Below are 8,043 nucleotides of genomic sequence, written 5' to 3' on the forward strand. Positions count from 1 at the left end.
AGTCTATAAAATCCCTGCCTGCAGCTTCTGGTGTGTTGCTCATGCGAGTTTATGTGAAGGACACAGCCGGATAAGAGCCCATTGTTCTGAGTGGGGATGGTTTTATGACTCTTAGAAAGCGTCTTTCATCTGGGAGACCAGGGAGCTTATGGAGCCTCCCCGCCCTGGGCAGTGAAACTGTGGGATGATGAAGGTTTCTGGGGCTGGTGCCAGGCTGCAGCCATGGCCAGGCCCTCCTGCCACAGCCCAGGCCAGCCAGTGGGAGCTGAGCACACCTCCTACCACCCACCAGCCAAGTGTCACTGAAGTCTGTCTCTAGGCCCAGGCCCAGGCCCTGCCCTCCTGAGGACCTCTTGCCCAGGCCCGCAGTCTCCAGCCAGGTCTGCTTGGCAAGGCTGGAGGCTCGCTGTGTCCCCGGGCTCTCTCCCTGCTCCCTCTCCTCAGCAGCCAGCGACACATCCCCTCTATCTTTGTGGTAACTTCTAGAACAGGCCCTCAGCCCTGTCTGCCGTCAGCTGACCAGCAACTCTTATGCCTGGGAGCCTGGCCTGGTGCTCTGAGCCCTGGGTTGGAGCAGTAATCTGATGCCAGGAAGCAAAGACCTTGTCTCCTTGTCCTTTCTGGCTCCTTGGCCAGGCCCCAAGCCAAGAAATCCAACCTCCCCTTGGCTCAGCAGACAGCCCCAAGTGCTCTGCCTCTTATCCCTAGAGGAGGCTGCAGATACCCCTGAGGAGTAGGTGGCCCCTGGGGCCTGTGGGATTTGGCCTGCTGGGTAGAGGAGCTGTATGTGTTTGCAGCTGCCTCTGATACCTCAGCCCACATTTACCCTGTGCTAAGGCTTTGTCCTTTGTCCCTTCCCCCTTGACCTTTTCTTTTTTTTTTTCCTTTCTTTTTTTTTTTTGAGATGGAGTCTCACTCTGTTGCCCAGGCTGGAGTGAAGTGGCGTGATCTCGGCTCACTGCAACCGCCGTCTCCCAGGTTCTAGCTATTCTCCTGCCTCAGCCTCCTGAGTAGCTGGGACTACAGGCGCAGACCACCACGCCTGGCTAATTTTTGTATTTTTAGTAGAGACAGGGTTTCCCTATATTGGCCAGGCTGGTCTCGAACTCCTGACCTCAGGTGATCCGTCTGCCTCGGCCTCCCAAAGTGTTGGGATTACAAGTGTGAGCCACTGCACCTGCCACCCCCGCTTGACCTTTTCTGTTTTAGGAGATACAGGAAGGCTAAAGCACGGTGCTGGGGATACCTTATGCCTTAATTGGTCCCTCTCCTTGCGAAGGACTCAGGAATGCCCCCTTCATCCTGCACCAAGACAGTAGCCAGGGACAGACAGTACCACCTGAATATTCATCCCTCCTCTCATCACAGGCTTCTTTGCTTTCAAGGAATAAAAATCATCCACTCAAGTGGCTCAAGTGAAGGGGGTGCTGAGTAAGAACAGGTCATCTTGACGAACATTCCAGGCTAGGACAGAGTGTCTTTGTGCCTCAGTTTCCCCATCGGTAAAATGCGGATACAAGTATCCACTTTATAGGGCTACTGTGAGGATTAAATGAGCTAATACATGTGAAGTGTTTAAACAGAACCTGGTATATAGAGAGTGTTATTAAGCGTTTGCTATTATTATCTTATGATTATTTTTGTAGAGATGGGGTCTTGCTATGTTGCCCAGGCTGGTCTTGAACTCTTGGCCTCAAGCAATCCTCCCACCTTGGCCTCCCAAAATGCTGAGATTATAAGCGTGAGCCACTGTGCCGGCTTGCCGTGGTTATTTTGACACTACATCCCCAGGAGAATGGGCTATTCAGACTAGTCTCTCCTGACACTAAGTCCCATAAAGGAGCAGCTCAGGGAAGTGAGGCGTCCTTCAACCTGATCCCCCGGGATACCTGTGGCTGTCTTTGACCTTAGCTTGCTTTCCCCCAAATGCAGGTCTTGGGTTATGAAGAACCCAGAAGGCTTGAGGGGCTGCTCCGTGCATCCCAGCCCCCCTCAAAATGCCTGTCCTATTGAACAGGGGCAGGAATGTTATGGAAAGAGGGTTTCATCTTGATGAGACCGACTCTATCATCCTTATTTGTAGGCAAAACGTGATCCAGTCTCTCTTTGATACTAGCCTGTTCATGATTGGCTTGATGATGTAGTACATAACAAAGACTGGCTGCTGGCTGGGCACTCTCCATTCATACTGCCTGTGCGAGGCGGGTATCCAGACTTGGGAAGTCCACATTCCCATCCGCCCACTTTCTTCTTCTTTTTTTTTTTTCTTGAGATGGAGTCTTGCTCTGTCTCTCAGGCTGGAGTGCAGTGGTGTGATCTCGGCTCACTGCAACCTCTGCCTCCTGGGTTTAAGAGACTCTCCTGCCTCAGCTTCCTGAGTAGCTGGGATTACAAGCAGCTGCCACCACACCTCGCTAATTTTTTTTTTTTTTTTTGAGACAGAGTCTCGCTCTGTCACACAGGCTGGAGTGCAGTGGCTTGATTTCGGCTCACTGCAAGCTCTGCCTCCTGGGTTCACGCCATTCTCCTGCCTCGGCCTCCTGAGTAGCTCGGCCTACAGGTGCCCGCCACCACGCCTGGCTAATTTTTTGTATTTTTAGTAGAGACGGGGTTTCACCATGTTAGCCAGGATGGTCTCAATCTCCTGACCTCGTGATCTGCCCTGCCTGGTCCTCCCAAAGTGCTGGGATTACAGGTGTGAACCACCGCGCTCGGCCGCTAATTTTTGTATTTTTAGTAGAGACGGGGTTTTGGCATGTTGGCCAGGCTGGTCTTGAACTCCTGACCTCAAGTGATCCACCCACCTCGGACTCCCAAAGTGCTGGGATTACAGGCATGAGTCATCGTGCCTGGCCAGCCACCATGCCTCGCCAGCCACCATGCCTGGCCCACCCATTTTCTGTTTTTTTTTTTTTGAGAAGGAGTCTTGCTCTGTCGCCCAGGCTGGAGTGCAGTGGCACAATCTTGGCTCACTGCAACCTTTGCCTCCTGGGTTCAAGTGATTCTCCTGCCTCAGCCTCCCTAGTAGCTGGGATTGCAGGCATGTGCCACCACGCCTGGCTAATTTTGTATTTTTAGTGGAGACAGGGTTTCGCCATGTTGGTCAGGCTGGTCTCAAACTCCTGACCTCGGGTGATCCATCTGCCTTGGCATCCCAAAGTGCTGAGATTACAGGTGTGAGCCACCATGCCCGGCCACTTTCTGTTTGATCTACTATGGCAGAGGCCCTCAAACTTTTTGGCATCAGGAACTGGTTTCATGGATGTGAAAGACAATTTTTCCATGGATGGGTTGGGGGGATGGTTTTGGGATGATTCAAACGCATTACATTTATTGTGCACTTTATTTCTATTATTACATTGTAATATATAATGAAATAATTATACAACTCACCATAATGTAGAATCAGCAGAAGCCCTGAGCTTGTTTTCCTATAACCAGATGGTCCCATCTGGGGGTGATGGGAGACAGTGACAGATCATCAGGCATTAGATCCTCATAAGGAGCACGCAGTCTAGATCCCTCACATGCGCAGTTCACCACAGGGCTTGTGGTCCTCTGAGAATCTAATGCCACCATTGCTGATCTGATAGGAAGCAGAGCTCAGGTGGTAATGTGAGTGATGGGCATGGCTATAAATACAGATGAAGCTTGCTTACCTGCCACTCACCTCCTGCTGTGTGGCCTGGTTCCTAACAGGCCACACACTGGTTCTGATCCATGGCCTGGGGGTTGGGGACCCCTGCACTATGGAGCTGACTGGTGGGAACGGGGCCAGACTGGGAGGCAGCGGTGGGGACCCTGGGTCCCCATCTTGGCTTTGCCACCAGATTGCTAAGCAATCTTGGACAAGTCACCTAACCTCTCTGACCAGGGAAAGACCACCCCTGTACGCCCTCATTCTCTCTTTCCCAGGTCAGCAGTGGAGACAAGGAGGACAGACTCCTGAGTCCCATCCAGATGTAATGTATCATTGATGATTTTGCTTACACAATAAATCCTGCCCTCACCAGAGTGCTCAGTGAGTGGGTAATTCTGGTTAATTGAATGTTCTGGGACATGGAAATGTTCCCAGAAATCCTTTTTGTTCCTTTTGTGGCTATTGAAACCCATCCACTCATCTATTCAGCACATATTTTTCTCGTGTCTATGCTGCACCAGGGTCTGGAGCAGGTGCTGGGGATACCACCCGGAATGAGACAACAGAGTTCAGCCTCCGTGGACTCACAGTCCGGGGGGAGACATGGGGCAAACATGCCACCACGTATGGTAGGTTGGGCACACTGACCAGGGAATGCAGGCTGTAGGTAGGGGCCTGGGACCCAGTGTGGGAGTCCTTGGAAAGAGCTCCCTGAGAAGGTGCTATTTATGTTGACAGCACTAACAAGCAGTTAACCATAGTGTCTGGGGGATGGAGTAGTCAGGGGCATTCCAGCCGAGGGCAAAGGCTCAGAGAAACACCTGTGCATTCATTTGTGCTGTGGAGCTCAGAGTGTGCAGCTGGGGCAGGGCACAATGGCTCACACCTGTAATAATCCCGGCACTTTGGGAGGCCAGAGCAGGAGAATCACTTGAGCCCAGGAGTTCAAGTCCAGCCTAGGCAACATGGTGAAACCCCATCTCTACAAAAAAATACAAAAATTAGCAGGGCATGATGGTGCGCACCTGTAGTCTCAGTTAGGAGGCTGTGGTAGGGGGGTCACTTAAGCCTGGGAGGCAGAGGTTGCAGTGAGCCAAGATCACATCATTGCACTCTGGCCTCAGTGACAGAGCAAGACTCTATCTCCAAAAAAGAAAAAAAAGAATGTGCTTCTGGGGAAGTGAGAGTGAAGAGGCGGGTGCATGTCAAGAGGGCAAGATTACGTGAGGATGTGGCCTGCTGAGGGCTGGCCTGGATTGTGAGGGCTGCAGGTTTATTTATTTTCCAGTATATGTTTTGTGATGTGACTCTTTCTCACCAAAGTGGAGAGTAGAAGGGAAAATGAAATCAAAACAGTAAATCACAGAGCAGGGGCCTTAAATCAGAGGAGTGACAGAGGGCTGGGAGTGATATTGACAAGTGGAGAGCACAGTTGTGTCTAAAGGGCCACCACTCCTGCGGCCCTGCAGAGTGTGGCCCTGGGAGAATGTGGACCTGGCATTATCAGATCTTCAGATTTGTTAAGAGGAGCTAGAAATCTGGCTTTTAACTTTTTTTTTTTTTTCAGAGACAGGGTCATGCTGTTGCCTAGGCTGGGGTGCAGTGGTGGGATCATGGCTCACTGCAGCCTCAGACTCCTGGGCTCAAGTGATCCTCCCACCTCAGCCACCTGAGTAGCTGGGACTACAGGCATGCACTACCGCATCTGGCTAGATTTTTATTTTATTTTATTTTATTTTATTTTATTTTTGTAGAGACAGGGGTCTCCCTATGTTGCCCAGGCTGGTCTAAAATGCCTGGCCTCAAGCGAGCCTCTTGCCTTTGCCTCCTAAAGCGCTGGGATTACAGGCATGAGCCACTGCTCCTGGCTGCAATCTGACTTTTTATGGGAAATCTCCCAATGATTAAATGATGGCAACTAACAACAACAAAACCACTGTGGGCAAAACAAAATGCTTTGCAGACTCAATTTGTTTTATGAGCAGGTGGTTTGGAACCCTAGACCCAGAGGGTTCTATTGATAAGGGTTCTAGGGTGTCCTTTAGAATCCATTAAGATCCTCCTAAAGAGTGTGCCCCTAACCTGTGCTGGGCTCTGGGAGCACAACGGGGATCTGGGGCATGGCCCCTGCCCTCAAAGCTGTATTATAGCTGCCCTCAAGCTAGATGGGTCAAATCAGTTATGCACCCAGAGCCAACTTATAACAAAAAGACTAAGTGCTATAGAGCTCAGAGGAGGGGGAGGTCAGGGAATGGAGGAGGCCACGTGAAAAGGCCTCCTGGAGATTCTGGGCCTTGTGTTGGTTCTCGGAGGGGAGGGTAAGACTTAGTACAACCAAAGAAGGTAGGGGCATCCTGAGCTGGAGGAGTCAGACATTTCGGGATCAGATGGGAAGTAAGATAATAAAGGAGGCCGGGCACGGTGACTCATACTGGTAATCCCAGCACTTTGGGAGGCCAAGATGGGATGATCTCTTGAGCCCAGGAGTTCAAGACCAGCCTGGACAACATAGTAAGACCACCATCTCTACAAAAAAAAAAAAAAAAAAAAAAAGAAAAGAAAAGAAAAGAAAAAAAAATTAGCCAGGCATGGGTACCTGGCAATATAGGCACTACAGGCACCACCATGCCCGCACCTGTAGTGCCAGCTACTCGCAGACTGGGGCAGGAGGATTGCTTGAACCCAGGAGTTTGAGGTTACAGTGAGCTGATTATGCCAGCCTGAGCCACAGGGCAAGACCCAGTCTCTTAAAAAAAAAAAAAAAAAAGAAAAAAAACAGCCAAGGAAGGGGTTGGAGTACATTGTGAAAGACTGCCATGCCAGTCTGGGACATGTACTTGGCTCTGGCTATGACAGCAGGACCCAAAAGTCCACGTTCTGGTCCAAAGCTTAATGCCATGAGCCTGAGGTCACTCAATGGACATCTATCTGAAGTCTTCTTCCTGCTTTGCTAGCATCCCCAAACCTCTCCTGTCTGCTGTCCTGCCATCATTTATTCACATCAGGGCAGGGGCCACGCCTGTTGTGTTCACTGATGTCTCCTGCATGCCTAGAACGATGTCTGGAACAGAGCAAAAATGCTCAAAGAATATCTACTGCCTACTTAAACTATGAGCCAGTGTCGCCCTAGCCTGGGGCTCAGGACAACTCTGTGGTGCTTATGTTCTTGTGTCGAGAGGGACAATAAACAAACCAACGAGTCGGTGAATAAGATGATTTCAGAGCGTGGCCTGTGTGGCTTGTCTCACTGCACTGTAGCCGTCTGTTTATCTGTGTCTTCTCCTAAGCCTATGAGCTCCGAGGGGGCGGGGCTGGGGTCTGTCTGGTTCCTTGTCTCACTGGTAGCCTCTGAGGCTGGTGCCTGACAAATAGGGAGTAGTAAAAACAAACAAACAAAAAAATGTTTTTGCCGGCTGTAGGCTGTAAGGAACACAAGCTGAAAATGATTTCAACCTAAGTGCACCTGTACCCTTTGGAGGCTGCAGAACTTGTCATTATCAACCCAGGAGTAATTGCTGATAAGCCCGCGTGTGAATTTCCTTGCAAATAGAGAGGTAGCGGGGGAGTGTTTAACAACAACGCGGATAATCTTAATTAATGACCTGATAACTGTAATTAATTGCATCATATCCAGAGGCCCTCTTTGGAATTTCAGGAGGGAGTACCTAGTGTTTGGCAGCTTTGTAGCTGCAAAGGCAGGGGAGTGCTAGGATCTCAGTCTCAGCACTTTGCTGCTCAGTGAGCTTTGCCAAGTTACTCTCAGTTCTGAGCCTCAGTTTTCTCCTGGGGAAAATGGGGCTACATCACTGGGGTGTTGCTGGTCTCAAAGCCGCCAATGCCTAAACCCGCCAGGGTTGTTCTTGGAGGTTAGGGTGCATAGCTGCAAGGTTCCCCATGTTGCCATGGCGGGGGTGGTGGGCAGTAAGGGGCCGCCGAGACTGGTTGAGGGGCAGGTCATAAGTCTAGGGTTTCCCCTGGGGCCGGCCCAGGAATCTCTCACCCTTTTGGGGGAACCTCAGGGCAAAATATTGAAGCGGGGGAGGAGAAGCCGGCATCCTGCGCGCCTGCGGGATCTCCCCGCGGGAGAACCGGGGAAGGAGAACCGGGAGGCGGGAAGCGGGGACCCTGGGGTGGGTGAAGGGGCGAGGAAGTCGCTATGTGGCCGGGGCCCGGCCCCATCCCCGCGGGCCTCAGTTTCCCCCCTGTACTGTGGGGGGCCGGTGGGCTGCCGGGACCGCTGGGAGGTCGCAGCGGGTTGGGAGAGGCCCCGTCTCCCTCGCGGCGCGCTCGGAGTAGGGAGGGGGCGCGGCGGCCGCGGCCCCGGCCACCAGGGGTTAAGCGGTGACCTCAGCCGCGGCGCCCCGGGACCGGGCGGGCGGGGGCGGCGCCGCGTCGCGCACGGC

The sequence above is a fragment of the Hylobates moloch genome, unplaced genomic scaffold (assembly GCF_009828535.3).
Source record: "Hylobates moloch isolate HMO894 unplaced genomic scaffold, HMol_V3 SCAFFOLD_9, whole genome shotgun sequence".
In the NCBI taxonomy this organism is placed as follows: Eukaryota; Metazoa; Chordata; class Mammalia; order Primates; family Hylobatidae; genus Hylobates; species Hylobates moloch.